Source organism: Pseudophryne corroboree, chromosome 5, assembly GCF_028390025.1.
Source record: "Pseudophryne corroboree isolate aPseCor3 chromosome 5, aPseCor3.hap2, whole genome shotgun sequence".
Lineage (NCBI taxonomy): Eukaryota > Metazoa > Chordata > Amphibia > Anura > Myobatrachidae > Pseudophryne > Pseudophryne corroboree.
Window position 1 is genome coordinate 594985169 of NC_086448.1, and position 21698 is coordinate 595006866.

Below are 21698 nucleotides of genomic sequence, written 5' to 3' on the forward strand. Positions count from 1 at the left end.
AGTGTCTGAACTGACTTCACGTGCGGCAAGTTCAAAAGGTTGCAGAACCTTGCACAATGTTGAAATCATTCTCCACTGCGCTTGAGACAGGTGCATTCCACCTCCTATATCGTGGTCAGTTTTATAGGCTTGAATGGCCTTTTGCTGCTCCTCCAACCTTTGAAGCATATAGAGGGTTGAATTCCACCTCGTTACTACTTCTTGCTTCAGATGATGGCAGGGCAGGTTCAGGCGTTTTTGGTGTTGCTCCAGTCTTCTGTACGTGGTGCCTGTACGCCGAAAGTGTCCCACAATTCTTCTGGCCACCGACAGCATCTCTTGCACGCCCCTGTCGTTTTTTAAATAATTCTGCACCACCAAATTCAAGGTATGTGCAAAACATGGGACGTGCTGGAATTTGCCCAGATTTAATGCACACACAATATTGCTGGCGTTGTCCGATGCCACAAATCCACAGGAGAGTCCAATTGGGGTAAGCCATTCTGCGATGATCTTCCTCAGTTGCCGTAAGAGGTTTTCAGCTGTGTGTGTATTCTGGAAAGCGGTGATACAAAGCGTAGCCTGCCTAGGAAAGAGTTGGCGTTTGCGAGATGCTGCTACTGGTGCCGCCGCTGCAGTTCTTGCGGCGGGAGTCAATACATCTACCCAGTGGGCTGTCACAGTCATATAGTCCTGAGTCTGCCCTGCTCCACTTGTCCACATGTCCGTGGTTAAGTGGACATTGGGTACAACTGCATTTTTTAGGACACTGGTGAGTCTTTTTCTGAGGTCTGTGTACATTTTCGGTATCGCCTGCCTAGAGAAATGGAACCTAGATGGTATTTGGTACCGGGGACACAGTACCTCAAACAAGTCTATAGTTGGCTCTGCAGTAATGATGGATACCGGAACCACGTTTCTCACCGCCCAGGATGCCAAGGCCTCAGTTATCCGCTTTGCAGCAGGATGACTGCTGTGATATTTCATCTTCCTCGCAAAGGACTGTTGGACAGTCAATTGCTTGGTGGAAGTATTAAAAGTGGTCTTACGACTTCCCCTCTGGGATGACCATCGACTCCCAGCAGCAACAACAGCAGCGCCAGCAGCAGTAGGCGTTACACTCAAGGATGCATCGGAGGAATCCCAGGCAGGAGAGGACTCGTCAGAATTGCCAGTGACATGGCCTGCAGGACTATTGGCATACCTGGGGAAGGAGGAAATTGACACTGAGGGAGTTGGTGGGGTGGTTTGCGTGAGCTTGGTTACAAGAGGAAGGGATTTACTGGTCAGTGGACTGCTTCCGCTGTCGCCCAAAGTTTTTGAACTTATCACTGACTTATGATGAATGCGCTGCAGGTGACGTATAAGGGAGGATGTTCCGAGGTGGTTAACGTCCTTACCCCTACTTATTACAGCTTGACAAAGGCAACACACGGCTTGACACCTGTTGACCGCATTTCTGTTGAAATACTTCCACACCGAAGAGCTGATTTTTTGGGTATTTTCACCAGGCATGTCAATGGCCATATTCCTCCCACGGACAACAGGTGTCTCCCCGGGTGCCTGACTTAAACAAACCACCTCACCATCAGAATCCTCCTTGTCAATTTCCTCCCTAGCGCCAGCAACACCCATATCCTCCTCATCCTGGTGTACTTCAACACTGACATCTTCAATCTGACTATCAGGAACTGGACAGCGGGTGCTCCTTCCAGCACTTGCAGGGGGCGTGCAAATGGTGGAAGGCGCATGCTCTTCACGTCCAGTGTTGGGAAGGTCAGGCATCGCAACCGACACAATTGGACTCTCCTTGTGGATTTGTGATTTCGAAGAACGCACAGTTCTTTGCTGTGCTTTTGCCAGCTTAAGTCTTTTCATTTTTCTAGCGAGAGGCTGAGTGCTTCCATCCTCATGTGAAGCTGAATCACTAGCCATGAACATAGGCCAGGGCCTCAGCCGTTCCTTGCCACTCCGTGTGGTAAATGGCATATTGGCAAGTTTACGCTTCTCCTCCGACGATTTTATTTTAGATTTTTGAGTCCTTTTTTTACTGATATTTTGTGTTTTGGATTTTACATGCTCTGTACTATGACATTGGGCATCGGCCTTGGCAGACGACGTTGATGGAATTTCATCGTCTCGGCCATGACTAGTGGCAGCAGCTTCAGCACGAGGTGGAAGTGGATCTTGATCTTTCCCTATTTTTGGAACCTCAACATTTTTGTTCTCCATATTTTAATAGGCACAACTAAAAGGCACCTCAGGTAAACAATGGAGATGGATGGATACTAGTATACTTATGGATGACGAGTGACTGACGACACAGAGGTAGCTACAGCCGTGGACTACCGTACTGCGTCTGCTAGTATAGAGATGATAAAGATGATAGAGATGAACAAAAAAAATATAACACTAAAAAATATATATATATCACTACTGCAGGTATATATAATATAATGACGGACCTGCTGGACACTGTCAGCAGACTCCTAAACTACTAGTATGAAGAAGATAGAAAAAAAAAAACCACCACAGGTAGGTATACAATTATGGACGAGCACTGACGACACAGAGGTAGCTACAGCCGTGGACTACCGTACTGCGTCTGCTAGTATAGAGATGATAATGATATAAAAAAAATATATATATCACTACTGCAGGTATATATAATATAATGACGGACCTGCTGGACACTGTCAGCAGACTCCTAAACTACTAGTATGAAGAAGATAGAAAAAAAAACCCCACCACAGGTAGGTATACAATTATGGACGAGCACTGACGACACAGAGGTAGCTACAGCCGTGGACTACCGTACTGCGTCTGCTAGTATAGAGATGATAATGATATAAAAAATATATATATATCACTACTGCAGGTATATATAATATAATGACGGACCTGCTGGACACTGTCAGCAGACTCCTAAACTACTAGTATGAAGAAGATAGAAAAAATAACCCACCACAGGTAGGTATACAATTATGGACGAGCACTGACGACACAGAGGTAGCTACAGCCTTGGACTACCGTACTGCGTCTGCTAGTATAGAGATGATAATGATATAAAAAATATATATATATCACTACTGCAGGTATATATAATATAATGACGGACCTGCTGGACACTGTCAGCAGACTCCTAAACTACTAGTATGAAGAAGATAGAAAAAAAAAAACCCACAACAGGTAGGTATACAATTATGGACGAGCACTGACGACACAGAGGTAGCTACAGCCGTGGACTACCGTACTGCGTCTGCTAGTATAGAGATGATAATGATATAAAATATATATATATATCACTACTGCAGGTATATATAATATAATGACGGACCTGCTGGACACTGTCAGCAGACTCCTAAACTACTAGTATGAAGAAGATAGAAAAAAAACCCCCACCACAGGTAGGTATACAATTATAAACGAGCACTGACGACACAGAGGTAGCCACAGCCGTGGACTACCGTACTGCGTCTGCTAATATAGAGATGATAAAGATGATAGAGATGAACAAAAAAAATATAACACTACTGCAGGTAAATATTTATATAATATAATGAATGACGGACCTGCTGGACACTGTCAGCAGAATGCGTTTATAGAATAAAAAAAAAAACACCACAGGAGTGTTTAACTTTTTCAGGCAGACAATATACTGGTGGTCACTGGTCAGTCACACTGGCAGCAAAAGTGTGCACTTTACTCCTGCTATAACTGCACCCCAGTCTCCCCCACGATTCAGCTGTGTGAGCAGTGAGCACTCAGCACAGTCAGATATACATAGATTATATTATCATGCAGCACACTGAGGCTGAGCACAGATATGGTATGTGACTGTGTATCGTTTTTTTTCAGGCAGAGAACGGATTATATTAAATAATAAATAAAACTGGTGGTGGTCACTAGTAACTATCAGCAAAACTCTGCACTCTGAGTACTCCTAATGCTCCCCAAAATTACTAAGTTAGTAGTAAATCAACTCAAGTGTCTCTATCTATTCTAACGGAGAGGACGCCAGCCACGTCCTCTCCCTATCAATCTCAATGCACATGTGAAAATGGCGGCGATGCGCGGCTCCTTATATAGAATCCGAGTCTTGCGATAGAATACGAGCCTCACGAGAATCCGACAGCGGGATGATGACGTTCGGGCGCGCTCGGGTTAACCGAGCAAGGCGGGGAGATCCGCGTCTGCCTCGGACCCGTGTAAAAAGGCTGAAGTTCGGGGGGGTTCGGATTCCGAGGAACCGAACCTGCTCATCTCTAATTTCTAGTGGTACTGCCTTATATGTCCAGTGGTACTGGCGTATATGTCCAGTGGTACTGCAATATAATTCCAGTGAATCTGCCGTATACATGTGCCGTATAAATACAGTGGTACTGCCGTATATATACAGTCTAGTGATACTTCCATATAAATTCTTTGATACTGCCTATATATGTCCAATGACTCTTCTGTATAAATTCAGTGATACTGCTGTTTAAATCAAGTCCAGTGGTAATGCTGTATAAGTCCAGTGGTTCTGCCATATAAATCCAGTCCAGTGATAATGCCATATAATTCCAGTGAATCTGCCATATATTTGCTGTATAAATCCAGTGGTACTGCCATAAAAAAATACAGTCTAGTGATACTGCCATATAAATTCAGTGATACTGCCGTGTATGTCCAGTGGCTCTTTTGTATAAGTCCAGTGATACTGCCGTATAAATTCAGTCCAGTTGTACTGCCGTATGAGTCCAGTGCTACTGCCGTATAAATCCAGTCCATTGGTACTGTCGTATATGTCCAGTGATACTGCCATATTTGTCCAGTGGTACCGCCATTTAATTCCAGCGATACTGGCGTATATGTTTCGTGGTACTGCCATATAATTCCAGTGATATTGCAGTATATGTCCAGTAATAGTGTTGTATAAATCCAGTGAGACTGTTGTATAAATCCACTCCAGTAATACTGCCGTATATGTCCAGTTATACTGCCGTATTTGTCCAGGGGTACTGCCATATAATTTCAGTGATACCTCTATATATTTCCAGTGGTACTGCAATATAACTCCAATGATACTGCCATATATGTCCAGTAGTACTGCCATATAATTCCAGTGATACTGCAGTATATGTCCAGTGGTACTGACATAGAAATCAAGTTTAGTGCCATATACATCTAGTCCATTTGGTACAGCCTTATATGTATAGTGTTACTGATGCATATGTCCAGTTTTTCTGCCATATAATTCCAGTAATACTGCTGTATATGTCCAGAGAAACTGCTGTATAAATCCAGTGGTACTGCTATGGGTCCATGTTTATCTTGACCTTTAATAGGATTAACTGAGACTGGCCAGTCAGAGTTAATCCCCTGCTGTAATGACTTAATCCCCTGCTGTATTGTTATCTGTATTAAATTGCAGCTGAGAACAATAGATGAAGGGTTAATGCTAATAAATCATGTTGTTCCTAGGCACAGAAAAGTTGTCAAGATAACCGTGGACCCATCTGTAGTTCCAGTAATACTGCCATATACTGTATGTCCAGTGGTACTGCCGTATAAATCCAGTGGTACTGCCTTTAAATCCAGTCCAGGGATTCTGCCGTATATTTCCACTGAAATTGCCATATAGTAGCAGTGATAAAGCCTTAGATGTCCAGTGATACTGCTGTATGAATCCAGTCCAGTGGTACTGCCATATAAATAAAGTCCAGTGGTACTGCCATGTAAGTCCAGTGGTTTTGCCGTATAAATACAGTACAATAGTAATGTCATATAAGTACATTGGTGCTGACATATAATTCCAGTGATACTGCCATATATGTCCAGTGGTACTGCTGTAGAAATCCAGTGGTACAACTGTATAATTCCAGTCCAGTGGTACTGCTGTATATGTCCAGTGATACTGCCTTATATTTCTAGTGGTACTGCCGTATATGTCCAGTGGTACTGCCGTATATGTCTAGTGGTACTGCAATATAATTCCAGTGAATCTGCCGTATATGTTCAGTGGTACAGCCATATAAATCCAGTGGTACTGCCGTATAAATACAGTCCAGTAATACTGCCATATAAATCCAGTGATACTGCTGTATATGTCCAATGGTACTTCTGTATAAATCCAGTGGTAATGCCATATAAATTTAGTTCAGTGAACTGCTGTATAAGTCCAGAGGTACTGCTGTATAAATCCAGTCCAGTGGTTTTGCCGTATAAGTCCAGTGCTACTGCCGTATAAATCAGGTACATTGGTACTGCCATATATGTCCAGTGATACTGCCGTATAAATCCAGTCCAGTGTATAAGTCCAGTGGTACTGCCATATAAATCCAGTCCAGTGGTAATGCTGTATAGGTACAGTGGTACTGCCCTATCATTTCAGTGATACTGCCATTCATATTCAGTAGTACTGCCGAATAAATCCAGTGGTACTACCGTATAAATCAAGTCCAGAGGTACTGCCATATATATGTGCAGTGATACTGCTTTATATTTCTAGTGGTACTGCCATATATGTTTAGTGGTACTGCCGTATATGTCCAGTGGTACTGCAATATAATTCCAGTGAATCTGCTGTATATGTGCCATATAAATCCAGTGGTACTGCCGTATAAATACAGTCCAGTAATACTGCCATATAAATCCAGTGATACTGCTGTATATGTCCAATGGTACTTCTGTATAAATCCAGTGGTAATGCCATATAAATTTAGTTCAGTGAACTGCTGAGGTACTGATGTATAAATACAGTCCTGTGGTAAAGCTGTAAAAGTCTAGTCAAGTGGTACTTTTGTATATGTCCAGTGATACTGCTGTATATATCCAGGGGTACTGCCCTATATTTACAGTGATACTGCCTTATATGTCCAGTGTAATGCCATATAAATCAAGTGGTACTGCATTATAAATCAGTCCAATGGTGCTCCTGTATAAATCCAGTGGTACTGCCATATAATTCCAGTGATACTGCCGTATATCTCCAGTTGTACTGTCGCATAAATCTTGTGGTACTACCAAATAAATCAAGTGGTACTGCTATATAAATTCAATCCAGTGATACTGCCATATATGTCCAGTGGTACTGCAGTATAAGTCCAGTAATACTTCCATATAAATCCTGTCCATTGGTACTGCCATATAAATCCAATGGTAATGCCATATTATTCCAGTAATACTGCCGTATATGTCCATTGGTACTGCTGTATTAATCCAGTGATACTGCCATATATGTCCAGTGGTACTGCCATATAGTTCCAGTGATACTGCTGTATATGTTCAGTGGTACTGCCATATAAATCCAGTGGTACTTCCATTTCAATCCAGTCCAATGGTACCAGTAATACTGGTATAAGTCCAGTGATACTGCCATATTTGTCCAGTGGTACTGTCATATAATTCGAGTGATACTGCCATATATGTCAAGTGGTACTGTCATAAAAATCAAGTGGTACTGCCGTATAAATCCAGTCCAGTGGTACTGCCGTATATGTCCATTGATACTGTCATATATGTCCAGTGGTACTGCTGTATAAATAAAGTGGTACTTTTGTATAAATCCAGTCCACTAATACTGCCATGTAAGTACAGTGATACTGCCGTATATGTTCAATGGTATTGCCGTATAAATCCAGTGATACTGCCATATAAATACAGTCCAATGGTAATGTTATATAAGTCCAGTGGTACTGCCATATAATTCCAGTAATACTGCCATATATGTCCAGTGGTACTGTAATATAATTCCAGTGGTACTGCCATATAAATCCAGTCCAGTGGTACTGTCGTATATGTTCAGTGATACTGACGTTTATATGTCCAGTGTTACTGCATATAATTAAAGTAATACTGCCATATATGTCCAGTTTTACTGCAGTATAAGTCCAGTGAAAATGGCGTATAAATACAGTCAAGTGGTAATGCTGTTTAAGTCCAGTGGTACTGCCATATAAATCCAGTCCAGTGGTAATTACTTATAAGTACAGTGGTAATGCCATATAATTTCATTGATACTGCCATATATATCCAGTGGTACTGCCATGTAAATCCAGTGGTACTGCCGTATAAATCAAGTCCAGTGGTACTGCTGTATATATGTGCAGTGATACTGCTTTATATTTCTAGTGGTATTGCCTTATATGTCCAGTGGTACTGGCGTATATGTCCAGTGGTACTGCAATGTAATTCCAGTGAATCTGCCATATATATATATATATATATGTGCTGTATAAATCCAGTGGTATTGACGTATAAATACAGTCTAGTGATACTTCCATATAAATTAAGTGATACAATCGTATAATTTCAGTCCAGTAGTACTGCTGTATGAGTCCAGTAGTACTGCTGTATAAATCCAGTCCAGTGGTTTTGTCGTATAAGTCCAGTGCTACTGCTGTATAAATCCAGTACATTGGTACTGCCATATATGTCCAGTGATACTGCTGTATAAATCCAGTCCAGTGTATAAGTACAGTGGTACTTCCATATAAATCCAGTCCAGTGGTACTGCCGTATAAATCAAGTCCAGAGGTACTGCCGTATATATGTGCAGTGATACTGCTTTATATTTCTAGTGGTACTGCCCTATATGTTTAGTAGTACTGCCGTATATGTCCAGTGGTACTGCAATATAATTCCAGTGAATCTGCTGTATATGTGCCGTATAAATCCAGTGGTACTGCCGTATAAATACAGTCCAGTGATACTGCCATATAAATTCAGTGATACTGCCGTATATGTCCAGTGGGTCTTCTGTATAAGTCCAGTGATACTGCTGTATAAATTCAGTCCAGTGGTACTGCCGTATGAGTCCAGAAGTACTGCTGTATAAGTCCAGTCCAGTAGTACTGTCAAATATATGTCTAGTGAAACTGCTGTATATATCCAGGGGTACTGTGCTATATTTCCAGTGATACTGCCTTATATGTCCAGTGGTAATGCCATATAAATCAAGTGGTACTGCCTTATAAATCCAGTACAATGGTACTGCTGTATAAATCCAGTAGTACTGCCATATAATTCCAGTGGTACTGCCATATATCTCCAGTTGTACTGTCGCATAAATCTTGTAGTACTACCACATAAATCAAGTGGTACTGCTATATAAATCCAGTCCAGTGATACTGCCATATATGTTCAGTGGTACTGCAGTATAAGTCCAGTAATACTTCCGTATAAATCCTGTCCAGTGGTACTGCCATATAAATCCAATGGTAATGCCATATTATTCCAGTAATACTGCCGTATATGTCCATTGGTACTGCTGTATTAATCCAGTGATACTGCCATATATGTCCAGTGGTACTGCCATATAGTTCCAGTGATACTGCTGTATATGTTCAGTGGTACTGCCATATAAATCCAGTGGTACTTCCATTTCAATCCAGTCCAATGGTACCAGTAATACTGGTATAAGTCCAGTGATACTGTCATATTTGTCCAGTGATTCTGTCATATAATTCTAGTGATACTGCCATATATGTCAAGTGGTACTGTCATAAAAATCAAGTGGTACTGCCGTATAAATCCAGTCCAGTGGTACTGCCGTATATGTCCATTGATACTGTCATATATGTCCAGTGGTACTGCTGTATAAATAAAGTGGTACTTTTGTATAAATCCAGTCCACTAATACTGCCATGTAAGTACAGTGATACTGCCGTATATGTTCAATGGTATTGCCGTATAAATCCAGTGATACTGCCATATAAATACAGTCCAATGGTAATGTTGTATAAGTCCAGTGGTACTGCCATATATGTCCAGTGGTACTGTCGTATAATTCCAGTGGTACTGCCATATAAATCCAGTCCAGTGGTACTGTCGTATATGTTCAGTGATACTGACGTTTATGTGTCCAGTGTTACTGCATATAATTAAAGTAATACTGCCATATATGTCCAGTTTTACTGCAGTATAAGTCCAGTGGTACTGCCATAAAAATCCAGTCCAGTGGTAATGCTGTATAAGTCCAGTGGTACTGCCATATAAATCCAGTCCAGTGGCAATGACATATAAGTACAGTGGTAATGCCATATAAATTCAGTGATACTGCCATATATATCCAGTGGTACTGCCATGTAAATCCAGTGGTACTGCTGTATAAATCAAGTCCAGGGGTACTGCTGTATATATGTGCAGTGATACTGCTTTATATTTCTAGTGGTATTGCCTTATATGTCCAGTGGTACTGGCGTATATGTCCAGTGGTACTGCAATGTAATTCCAGTGAATCTGCCATATATATGTGTGCTGTATAAATCCAGTGGTACTGCCGTATAAATACAGTCTAGTGATACTTCCATATAAATTCAGTGATACTGCCGTATATATGTCCAATGGCTCTTCTGTATAAGTCCAGTGATACAATTGTATAAATTCAGTCCAGTAGTACTGCTGTATGAGTCCAGTGGTACTGCTGTATAAATCCAGTCCAGTGGTTTTGCCGTATAAGTCCAGTGCTACTGCCGTATAAATCAGGTACATTGGTACTGCCATATATGTCCAGTGATACTGCCGTATAAATCCAGTCCTGTGTATAAGTCCAGTGGTACTGCCATATAAATCCAGTCCAGTGGTAATGCTGTATAGGTACAGTGGTACTGCCCTATCATTTCAGTGATACTGCCATTCATATTCAGTAGTACTGCCGAATAAATCCAGTGGTACTACCGTATAAATCAAGTCCAGAGGTACTGCCATATATATGTGCAGTGATACTGATTTATATTTCTAGTGGTACTGCCATATATGTTTAGTGGTACTGCCATATATGTCCAGTGGTACTGCAATATAATTCCAGTGAATCTGCTGTATATGTGCCCTTCCAAAAAATACTCCCCAAACAGCACATGACGCAAAGAAGAAAAAAAAGAGGCGCAATGAGGTAGCTGTGTGACTAAGATAAGCGACCTTAGTGGCCGACACAAACACCTGGCCCATCTAGGAGTGGCACTGCAGTGTCACGCAGGATGGCCCTTCCAAAAAACACTCCCCAAACAGCACATGACGTAAAGAAAAATGAAAGAAAAAAGAGGTGCAAGATGGAATTGTCCTTGGGCCCTCCCACCCACCCTTATGTTGTATAAACAGGACATGCACACTTTAACCAACCCATCATTTCAGTGACAGGGTCTGCCACACGACTGTGACTGAAATGACGGGTTGGTTTGGACCCCCACCAAAAAAGAAGCAATTAATCTCTCCTTGCACAAACTGGCTCTACAGAGGCAAGATGTCCACCTCATCATCATCCTCCGATTCATCACCGTGTACATCCCCCTCCTCACAGATTATCAATTCGTCCCCACTGGAATCCACCATCACAGCTCCCTGTGTACTTTGTGGAGGCAATTGCTGCTGGTGAATGTCTCCATGGAGGAATTGATTATAATTCATTTTAATGAACATCATCTTCTCCACATTTTCTGGAAGTAACCTCGTACGCCGATTGCTGACAAGGTGAGCGGCGGCACTAAACACTCTTTCGGAGTACACACTTGTGGGAGGGCAACTTAGGTAGAATAAAGCCAGTTTGTGCAAGGGCCTCCAAATTGCCTCTTTTTCCTGCCAGTATACGTACGGACTGTCTGACGTGCCTACTTGGATGCGGTCACTCATATAATCCTCCACCATTCTTTCAATGGTGAGAGAATCATATGCAGTGACAGTAGACGACATGTCCGTAATCGTTGGCAGGTCCTTCAGTCCGGACCAGATGTCAGCATCAGCAGTCGCTCCAGACTGCCCTGCATCACCGCCAGCGGGTGGGCTCGGAATTCTGAGCCTTTTCCTGCACCCCCAGTTGCGGGAGAATGTGAAGGAGGAGATGTTGACAGGTCGCGTTCCGCTTGACTTGACAATTTTCTCACCAGCAGTTCTTTGAACCCCTGCAGACTTGTGTCTGCCGGAAAGAGAGATACAACGTAGGTTTTAAATCTAGGATCGAGCACGGTGGCCAAAATGTAGTGCTCTGATTTCAACAGATTGACCACCCGTGAATCCTTGTTAAGCGAATTAAGGGCTCCATCCACAAGTCCCACATGCCTAGCGGAATCGCTCAGTGTTAGCTCCTCCTTCAATGTCTCCAGCTTCTTCTGCAAAAGCCTGATGAGGGGAATGACCTGACTCAGGCAGGCAGTGTCTGAACTGACTTCACGTGTGGCAAGTTCAAAAGGTTGAAGAACCTTGCACAACGTTGAAATCATTCTCCACTGCGCTTGAGACAGGTGCATTCCACCTCCTATATCGTGGTCAATTTTATAGGCTTGAATGGCCTTTTGCTGCTCCTCCAACCTTTGAAGCATATAGAGGGTTGAATTCCACCTCGTTACCACTTCTTGCTTCAGATGATGGCAGGGCAGGTTCAGGCGTTTTTGGTGTTGCTCCAGTCTTCTGTACGTGGTGCCTGTACGCCGAAAGTGTCCCGCAATTCTTCTAGCCACCGACAGCATCTCTTGCACGCCCCTGTCGTTTTTTAAATAATTCTGCACCACCAAATTCAAGGTATGTGCAAAACATGGGACGTGCTGGAATTTGCCCAGATTTAATGCACACACAATATTGCTGGCGTTGTCCGATGCCACAAATCCACAGGAGAGTCCAATTGGGGTAAGCCATTCTGCGATGATCTTCCTCAGTTGCCGTAAGAGGTTTTCAGCTGTGTGTGTATTCTGGAAAGCGGTGATACAAAGCGTAGCCTGCCTAGGAAAGAGTTGGCGTTTGCGAGATGCTGCTACTGGTGCCGCCGCTGCTGTTCTTGCGGCGGGAGTCAATACATCTACCCAGTGGGCTGTCACAGTCATATAGTCCTGAGTCTGCCCTGCTCCACTTGTCCACATGTCCGTGGTTAAGTGGACATTGGGTACAACTGCATTTTTTAGGACACTGGTGAGTCTTTTTCTGAGGTCTGTGTACATTTTCGGTATCGCCTGCCTAGAGAAATGGAACCTAGATGGTATTTGGTACCGGGGACACAGTACCTCAAACAAGTCTATAGTTGGCTCTGCAGTAATGATGGATACCGGAACCACGTTTCTCACCGCCCAGGATGCCAAGGCCTCAGTTATCCGCTTTGCAGCAGGATGACTGCTGTGATATTTCATCTTCCTCGCAAAGGACTGTTGGACAGTCAATTGCTTGGTGGAAGTAGTAAAAGTGGTCTTACGACTTCCCCTCTGGGATGACCATTGACTCCCAGCAGCAACAACAGCAGCGCCAGCAGCAGTAGGCGTTACACTCAAGGATGCATCGGAGGAATCCCAGGCAGGAGAGGACTCGTCAGAATTGCCAGTGACATGGCCTGCAGGACTATTGGCAATCCTGGGGAAGGAGGAAATTGACACTGAGGGAGTTGGTGGGGTGGTTTGCGTGAGCTTGGTTACAAGAGGAAGGGATTTACTGGTCAGTGGACTGCTTCCGCTGTCGCCCAAAGTTTTTGAACTTATCACTGACTTATGATGAATGCGCTGCAGGTGACGTATAAGGGAGGATGTTCCGAGGTGGTTAACGTCCTTACCCCTACTTATTACAGCTTGACAAAGGCAACACACGGCTTGACACCTGTTGACCGCATTTCTGTTGAAATACTTCCACACCGAAGAGCTGATTTTTTGGGTATTTTCACCAGGCATGTCAATGGCCATATTCCTCCCACGGACAACAGGTGTCTCCCCGGGTGCCTGACTTAAACAAACCACCTCACCATCAGAATCCTCCTTGTCAATTTCCTCCCTAGCGCCAGCAACACCCATATCCTCCTCATCCTGGTGTACTTCAACACTGACATCTTCAATCTGACTATCAGGAACTGGACAGCGGGTGCTCCTTCCAGCACTTGCAGGGGGCGTGCAAATGGTGGAAGGCGCATGCTCTTCACGTCCAGTGTTGGGAAGGTCAGGCATCGCAACCGACACAATTGGACTCTCCTTGTGGATTTGTGATTTCGAAGAACGCACAGTTCTTTGCTGTGCTTTTGCCAGCTTAAGTCTTTTCATTTTTCTAGCGAGAGGCTGAGTGCTTCCATCCTCATGTGAAGCTGAATCACTAGCCATGAACATAGGCCAGGGCCTCAGCCGTTCCTTGCCACTCCGTGTGGTAAATGGCATATTGGCAAGTTTACGCTTCTCCTCCGACGATTTTATTTTAGATTTTTTAGTCCTTTTTTTACTGATATTTTGTGTTTTGGATTTTACATGCTCTGTACTATGACATTGGGCATCGGCCTTGGCAGACGACGTTGATGGAATTTCATCGTCTCGGCCATGACTAGTGGCAGCAGCTTCAGCACGAGGTGGAAGTGGATCTTGATCTTTCCCTATTTTTGGAACCTCAACATTTTTGTTCTCCATATTTTAATAGGCACAACTAAAAGGCACCTCAGGTAAACAATGGAGATGGATGGATACTAGTATACTTATGGATGACGAGTGACTGACGACACAGAGGTAGCTACAGCCGTGGACTACCGTACTGCGTCTGCTAGTATAGAGATGATAATGATATAAAAAATATATATATATCACTACTGCAGGTATATATAATATAATGACGGACCTGCTGGACACTGTCAGCAGACTCCTAAACTACTAGTATGAAGAAGATAGAAAAAAAAACCCCACCACAGGTAGGTATACAATTATGGACGAGCACTGACGACACAGAGGTAGCTACAGCCGTGGACTACCGTACTGCGTCTGCTAGTATAGAGATGATAATGATATAAAAAATATATATATATCACTACTGCAGGTATATATAATATAATGACGGACCTGCTGGACACTGTCAGCAGACTCCTAAACTACTAGTATGAAGAAGATAGAAAAAATAACCCACCACAGGTAGGTATACAATTATGGACGAGCACTGACGACACAGAGGTAGCTACAGCCTTGGACTACCGTACTGCGTCTGCTAGTATAGAGATGATAATGATATAAAAAATATATATATATCACTACTGCAGGTATATATAATATAATGACGGACCTGCTGGACACTGTCAGCAGACTCCTAAACTACTAGTATGAAGAAGATAGAAAAAAAAACCCCACAACAGGTAGGTATACAATTATGGACGAGCACTGACGACACAGAGGTAGCTACAGCCGTGGACTACCGTACTGCGTCTGCTAGTATAGAGATGATAATGATATAAAATATATATATATATCACTACTGCAGGTATATATAATATAATGACGGACCTGCTGGACACTGTCAGCAGACTCCTAAACTACTAGTATGAAGAAGATAGAAAAAAAAACCCCACCACAGGTAGGTATACAATTATAAACGAGCACTGACGACACAGAGGTAGCCACAGCCGTGGACTACCGTACTGCGTCTGCTAATATAGAGATGATAAAGATGATAGAGATGAACAAAAAAAATATAACACTACTGCAGGTAAATATTTATATAATATAATGAATGACGGACCTGCTGGACACTGTCAGCAGAATGCGTTTATAGAAAAAAAAAAAACACCACAGGATTGTTTAACTTTTTCAGGCAGACAATATACTGGTGGTCACTGGTCAGTCACACTGGCAGCAAAAGTGTGCACTTTACTCCTGCTATAACTGCACCCCAGTCTCCCCCACGATTCAGCTGTGTGAGCAGTGAGCACTCAGCACAGTCAGATATACATAGATGATATTATCATGCAGCACACTGAGGCTGAGCACAGATATGGTATGTGACTGTGTATCGTTTTTTTTCAGGCAGAGAACGGATTATATTAAATAATAAATAAAACTGGTGGTGGTCACTAGTAACTATCAGCAAAACTCTGCACTCTGAGTACTCCTAATGCTCCCCAAAATTACTAAGTTAGTAGTAAATCAACTCAAGTGTCTCTATCTATTCTAACGGAGAGGACGCCAGCCACGTCCTCTCCCTATCAATCTCAATGCACGTGTGAAAATGGCGGCGACGCGCGGCTCCTTATATAGAATCCGAGTCTTGCGATAGAATACGAGCCTCGCGAGAATCCGACAGCGGGATGATGACGTTCGGGCGCGCTCGGGTTAACCGAGCAAGGCGGGGAGATCCGCGTCTGCCTCGGACCCGTGTAAAAAGGCTGAAGTTCGGGGGGGTTCGGATTCCGAGGAACCGAACCTGCTCATCTCTAATTTCTAGTGGTACTGCCTTATATGTCCAGTGGTACTGGCGTATATGTCCAGTGGTACTGCAATATAATTCCAGTGAATCTGCCGTATACATGTGCCGTATAAATACAGTGGTACTGCCGTATATATACAGTCTAGTGATACTTCCATATAAATTCTTTGATACTGCCTATATATGTCCAATGGCTCTTCTGTATAAGTTCAGTGATACTGCTGTTTAAATCAAGTCCAGTGGTAATGCTGTATAAGTCCAGTGGTTCTGCCATATAAATCCAGTCCAGTGATAATGCTATATAATTCCAGTGAATCTGCCATATATTTGCTGTATAAATCCAGTGGTACTGCCATAAAAAAATACAGTCTAATGATACTGCCATATAAATTCAGTGATACTGCCGTGTATGTCCAGTGGCTCTTTTGTATAAGTCCAGTGATACTGCCGTATAAATTCAGTCCAGTTGTACTGCCGTATGAGTCCAGTGCTACTGCCGTATAAATCCAGTCCATTGGTACTGTCGTATATGTCCAGTGATACTGCCATATTTGTCCAGTGGTACCGCCATTTAATTCCAGCGATACTGGCGTATATGTTTCGTGGTACTGCCATATAATTCCAGTGATATTGCAGTATATGTCCAGTAATAGTGTTGTATAAATCCAGTGAGACTGTTGTATAAATCCACTCCAGTAATACTGCCGTATATGTCCAGTTATACTGCCGTATTTGTCCAGGGGTACTGCCATATAATTACAGTGATACCTCTATATATTTCCAGTGGTACTGCAATATAACTCCAATGATACTGCCATATATGTCCAGTAGTACTGCCATATAATTCCAGTGATACTGCAGTATATGTCCAGTGGTACTGACATAGAAATCAAGTTTAGTGCCATATACATCTAGTCCATTTGGTACAGCCTTATATGTATAGTGTTACTGATGCATATGTCCAGTTTTTCTGCCATATAATTCCAGTAATACTGCTGTATATGTCCAGAGAAACTGCTGTATAAATCCAGTGGTACTGCTATGGGTCCATGTTTATCTTGACCTTTAATAGGATTAACTGAGACTGGCCAGTCAGAGTTAATCCCCTGCTGTAATGACTTAATCCCCTGCTGTATTGTTATCTGTATTAAATTGCAGCTGAGAACAATAGATGAAGGGTTAATGCTAATAAATCATGTTGTTCCTAGGCACAGAAAAGTTGTCAAGATAACCGTGGACCCATCTGTAGTTCCAGTAATACTGCCATATACTGTATGTCCAGTGGTACTGCCGTATAAATCCAGTGGTACTGCCTTTAAATCCAGTCCAGGGATTCTGCCGTATATTTCCACTGAAATTGCCATATAGTAGCAGTGATAAAGCCTTAGATGTCCAGTGATACTGCTGTATGAATCCAGTCCAGTGGTACTGCCATATAAATAAAGTCCAGTGGTACTGCCATGTAAGTCCAGTGGTTTTGCCGTATAAATACAGTACAATAGTAATGTCATATAAGTACATTGGTGCTGACATATAATTCCAGTGATACTGCCATATATGTCCAGTGGTACTGCTGTAGAAATCCAGTGGTACAACTGTATAATTCCAGTCCAGTGGTACTGCTGTATATGTCCAGTGATACTGCCTTATATTTCTAGTGGTACTGCCGTATATGTCCAGTGGTACTGCCGTATATGTCTAGTGGTACTGCAATATAATTCCAGTGAATCTGCCGTATATGTTCAGTGGTACAGCCATATAAATCCAGTGGTACTGCCGTATAAATACAGTCCAGTAATACTGCCATATAAATCCAGTGATACTGCTGTATATGTCCAATGGTACTTCTGTATAAATCCAGTGGTAATGCCATATAAATTTAGTTCAGTGAACTGCTGTATAAGTCCAGAGGTACTGCTGTATAAATCCAGTCCAGTGGTTTTGCCGTATAAGTCCAGTGCTACTGCCGTATAAATCAGGTACATTGGTACTGCCATATATGTCCAGTGATACTGCCGTATAAATCCAGTCCAGTGTATAAGTCCAGTGGTACTGCCATATAAATCCAGTCCAGTGGTAATGCTGTATAGGTACAGTGGTACTGCCCTATCATTTCAGTGATACTGCCATTCATATTCAGTAGTACTGCCGAATAAATCCAGTGGTACTACCGTATAAATCAAGTCCAGAGGTACTGCCATATATATGTGCAGTGATACTGCTTTATATTTCTAGTGGTACTGCCATATATGTTTAGTGGTACTGCCGTATATGTCCAGTGGTACTGCAATATAATTCCATTGAATCTGCTGTATATGTGCCATATAAATCCAGTGGTACTGCCGTATAAATACAGTCCAGTAATACTGCCATATAAATCCAGTGATACTGCTGTATATGTCCAATGGTACTTCTGTATAAATCCAGTGGTAATGCCATATAAATTTAGTTCAGTGAACTGCTGAGGTACTGATGTATAAATACAGTCCTGTGGTAAAGCTGTAAAAGTCTAGTCAAGTGGTACTTTTGTATATGTCCAGTGATACTGCTGTATATATCCAGGGGTACTGCCCTATATTTACAGTGATACTGCCTTATATGTCCAGTGTAATGCCATATAAATCAAGTGGTACTGCATTATAAATCAGTCCAATGGTGCTCCTGTATAAGTCCAGTGGTACTGCCATATAATTCCAGTAATACTGCCATATATGTCCAGTGGTACTGTCGTATAATTCCAGTGGTACTGCCATATAAATCCAGTCCAGTGGTACTGTCGTATATGTTCAGTGATACTGACGTTTATATGTCCAGTGTTACTGCATATAATTAAAGTAATACTGCCATATATGTCCAGTTTTACTGCAGTATAAGTCCAGTGAAAATGGCGTATAAATACAGTCAAGTGGTAATGCTGTTTAAGTCCAGTGGTACTGCCATATAAATCCAGTCCAGTGGTAATTACTTATAAGTACAGTGGTAATGCCATATAATTTCATTGATACTGCCATATATATCCAGTGGTACTGCCATGTAAATCCAGTGGTACTGCCGTATAAATCAAGTCCAGTGGTACTGCTGTATATATGTGCAGTGATACTGCTTTATATTTCTAGTGGTATTGCCTTATATGTCCAGTGGTACTGGCGTATATGTCCAGTGGTACTGCAATGTAATTCCAGTGAATCTGCCATATATATATGTGCTGTATAAATCCAGTGGTATTGACGTATAAATACAGTCTAGTGATACTTCCATATAAATTAAGTGATACAATCGTATAATTTCAGTCCAGTAGTACTGCTGTATGAGTCCAGTAGTACTGCTGTATAAATCCAGTCCAGTGGTTTTGTCGTATAAGTCCAGTGCTACTGCTGTATAAATCCAGTACATTGGTACTGCCATATATGTCCAGTGATACTGCTGTATAAATCCAGTCCAGTGTATAAGTACAGTGGTACTTCCATATAAATCCAGTCCAGTGGTAATGCTGTATAGGTACAGTGGTACTGCCCTATCATTTCGGTGATACTGCAATTTATATCCAGTAGTACTGCCGTATAAATCCAGTGGTACTGCCGTATAAATCAAGTCCAGAGGTACTGCCGTATATATGTGCAGTGATACTGCTTTATATTTCTAGTGGTACTGCCCTATATGTTTAGTGGTACTGCCGTATATGTCCAGTGGTACTGCAATATAATTCCAGTGAATCTGCTGTATATGTGCCGTATAAATCCAGTGGTACTGCCGTATAAATACAGTCCAGTGATACTGCCATATAAATTCAGTGATACTGCCGTATATGTCCAGTGGGTCTTCTGTATAAGTCCAGTGATACTGCTGTATAAATTCAGTCCAGTGGTACTGCCGTATGAGTCCAGAAGTACTGCTGTATAAGTCCAGTCCAGTAGTACTGTCAAATATATGTCTAGTGAAACTGCTGTATATATCCAGGGGTACTGTGCTATATTTCCAGTGATACTGCCTTATATGTCCAGTGGTAATGCCATATAAATCAAGTGGTACTGCCTTATAAATCCAGTACAATGGTACTGCTGTATAAATCCAGTAGTACTGCCATATAATTCCAGTGGTACTGCCATATATCTCCAGTTGTACTGTCGCATAAATCTTGTGGTACTACCACATAAATCAAGTGGTACTGCTATATAAATCCAGTCCAGTGATACTGCCATATATGTCCAGTGGTACTGCAGTATAAGTCCAGTAATACTTCCGTATAAATCCTGTCCAGTGGTACTGCCATATAAATCCAACGGTAATGCCATATTATTCCAGTAATACTGCCGTATATGTCCATTGGTACTGCTGTATTAATCCAGTGATACTGCCATATATGTCCAGTGGTACTGCCATATAGTTCCAGTGATACTGCTGTATATGTTCAGTGGTACTGCCATATAAATCCAGTGGTACTTCCATTTCAATCCAGTCCAATGGTACCAGTAATACTGGTATAAGTCCAGTGATACTGTCATATTTGTCCAGTGATTCTGTCATATAATTCTAGTGATACTGCCATATATGTCAAGTGGTACTGTCATAAAAATCAAGTGGTACTGCCGTATAAATCCAGTCCAGTGGTACTGCCGTATATGTCCATTGATACTGTCATATATGTCCAGTGGTACTGCTGTATAAATAAAGTGGTACTTTTGTATAAATCCAGTCCACTAATACTGCCATGTAAGTACAGTGATACTGCCGTATATGTTCAATGGTATTGCCGTATAAATCCAGTGATACTGCCATATAAATACAGTCCAATGGTAATGTTGTATAAGTCCAGTGGTACTGCCATATATGTCCAGTGGTACTGTCATATAATTCCAGTGGTACTGCCATATAAATCCAGTCCAGTGGTACTGTCGTATATGTTCAGTGATACTGACGTTTATGTGTCCAGTGTTACTGCATATAATTAAAGTAATACTGCCATATATGTCCATTTTTACTGCAGTATAAGTCCAGTGGTACTGCCATAAAAATCCAGTCCAGTGGTAATGCTGTATAAGTCCAGTGGTACTGCCATATAAATCCAGTCCAGTGGCAATGACATATAAGTACAGTGGTAATGCCATATAAATTCAGTGATACTGCCATATATATCCAGTGGTACTGCCATGTAAATCCAGTGGTACTGCTGTATAAATCAAGTCCAGGGGTACTGCTGTATATATGTGCAGTGATACTGCTTTATATTTCTAGTGGTATTGCCTTATATGTCCAGTGGTACTGGCGTATATGGCCAGTGGTACTGCAATGTAATTCCAGTGAATCTGCCATATATATGTGTGCTGTATAAATCCAGTGGTACTGCCGTATAAATACAGTCTAGTGATACTTCCATATAAATTCAGTGATACTGCCGTATATATGTCCAATGGCTCTTCTGTATAAGTCCAGTGATACAATTGTATAAATTCAGTCCAGTAGTACTGCTGTATGAGTCCAGTGGTACTGCCGTATAAATCCAGTCCAGTGGTACTGCCGTATATGTCCATTGATACTGTCATATATGTCCAGTGGTACTGCTGTATAAATAAAGTGGTACTTTTGTATAAATCCAGTCCACTAAT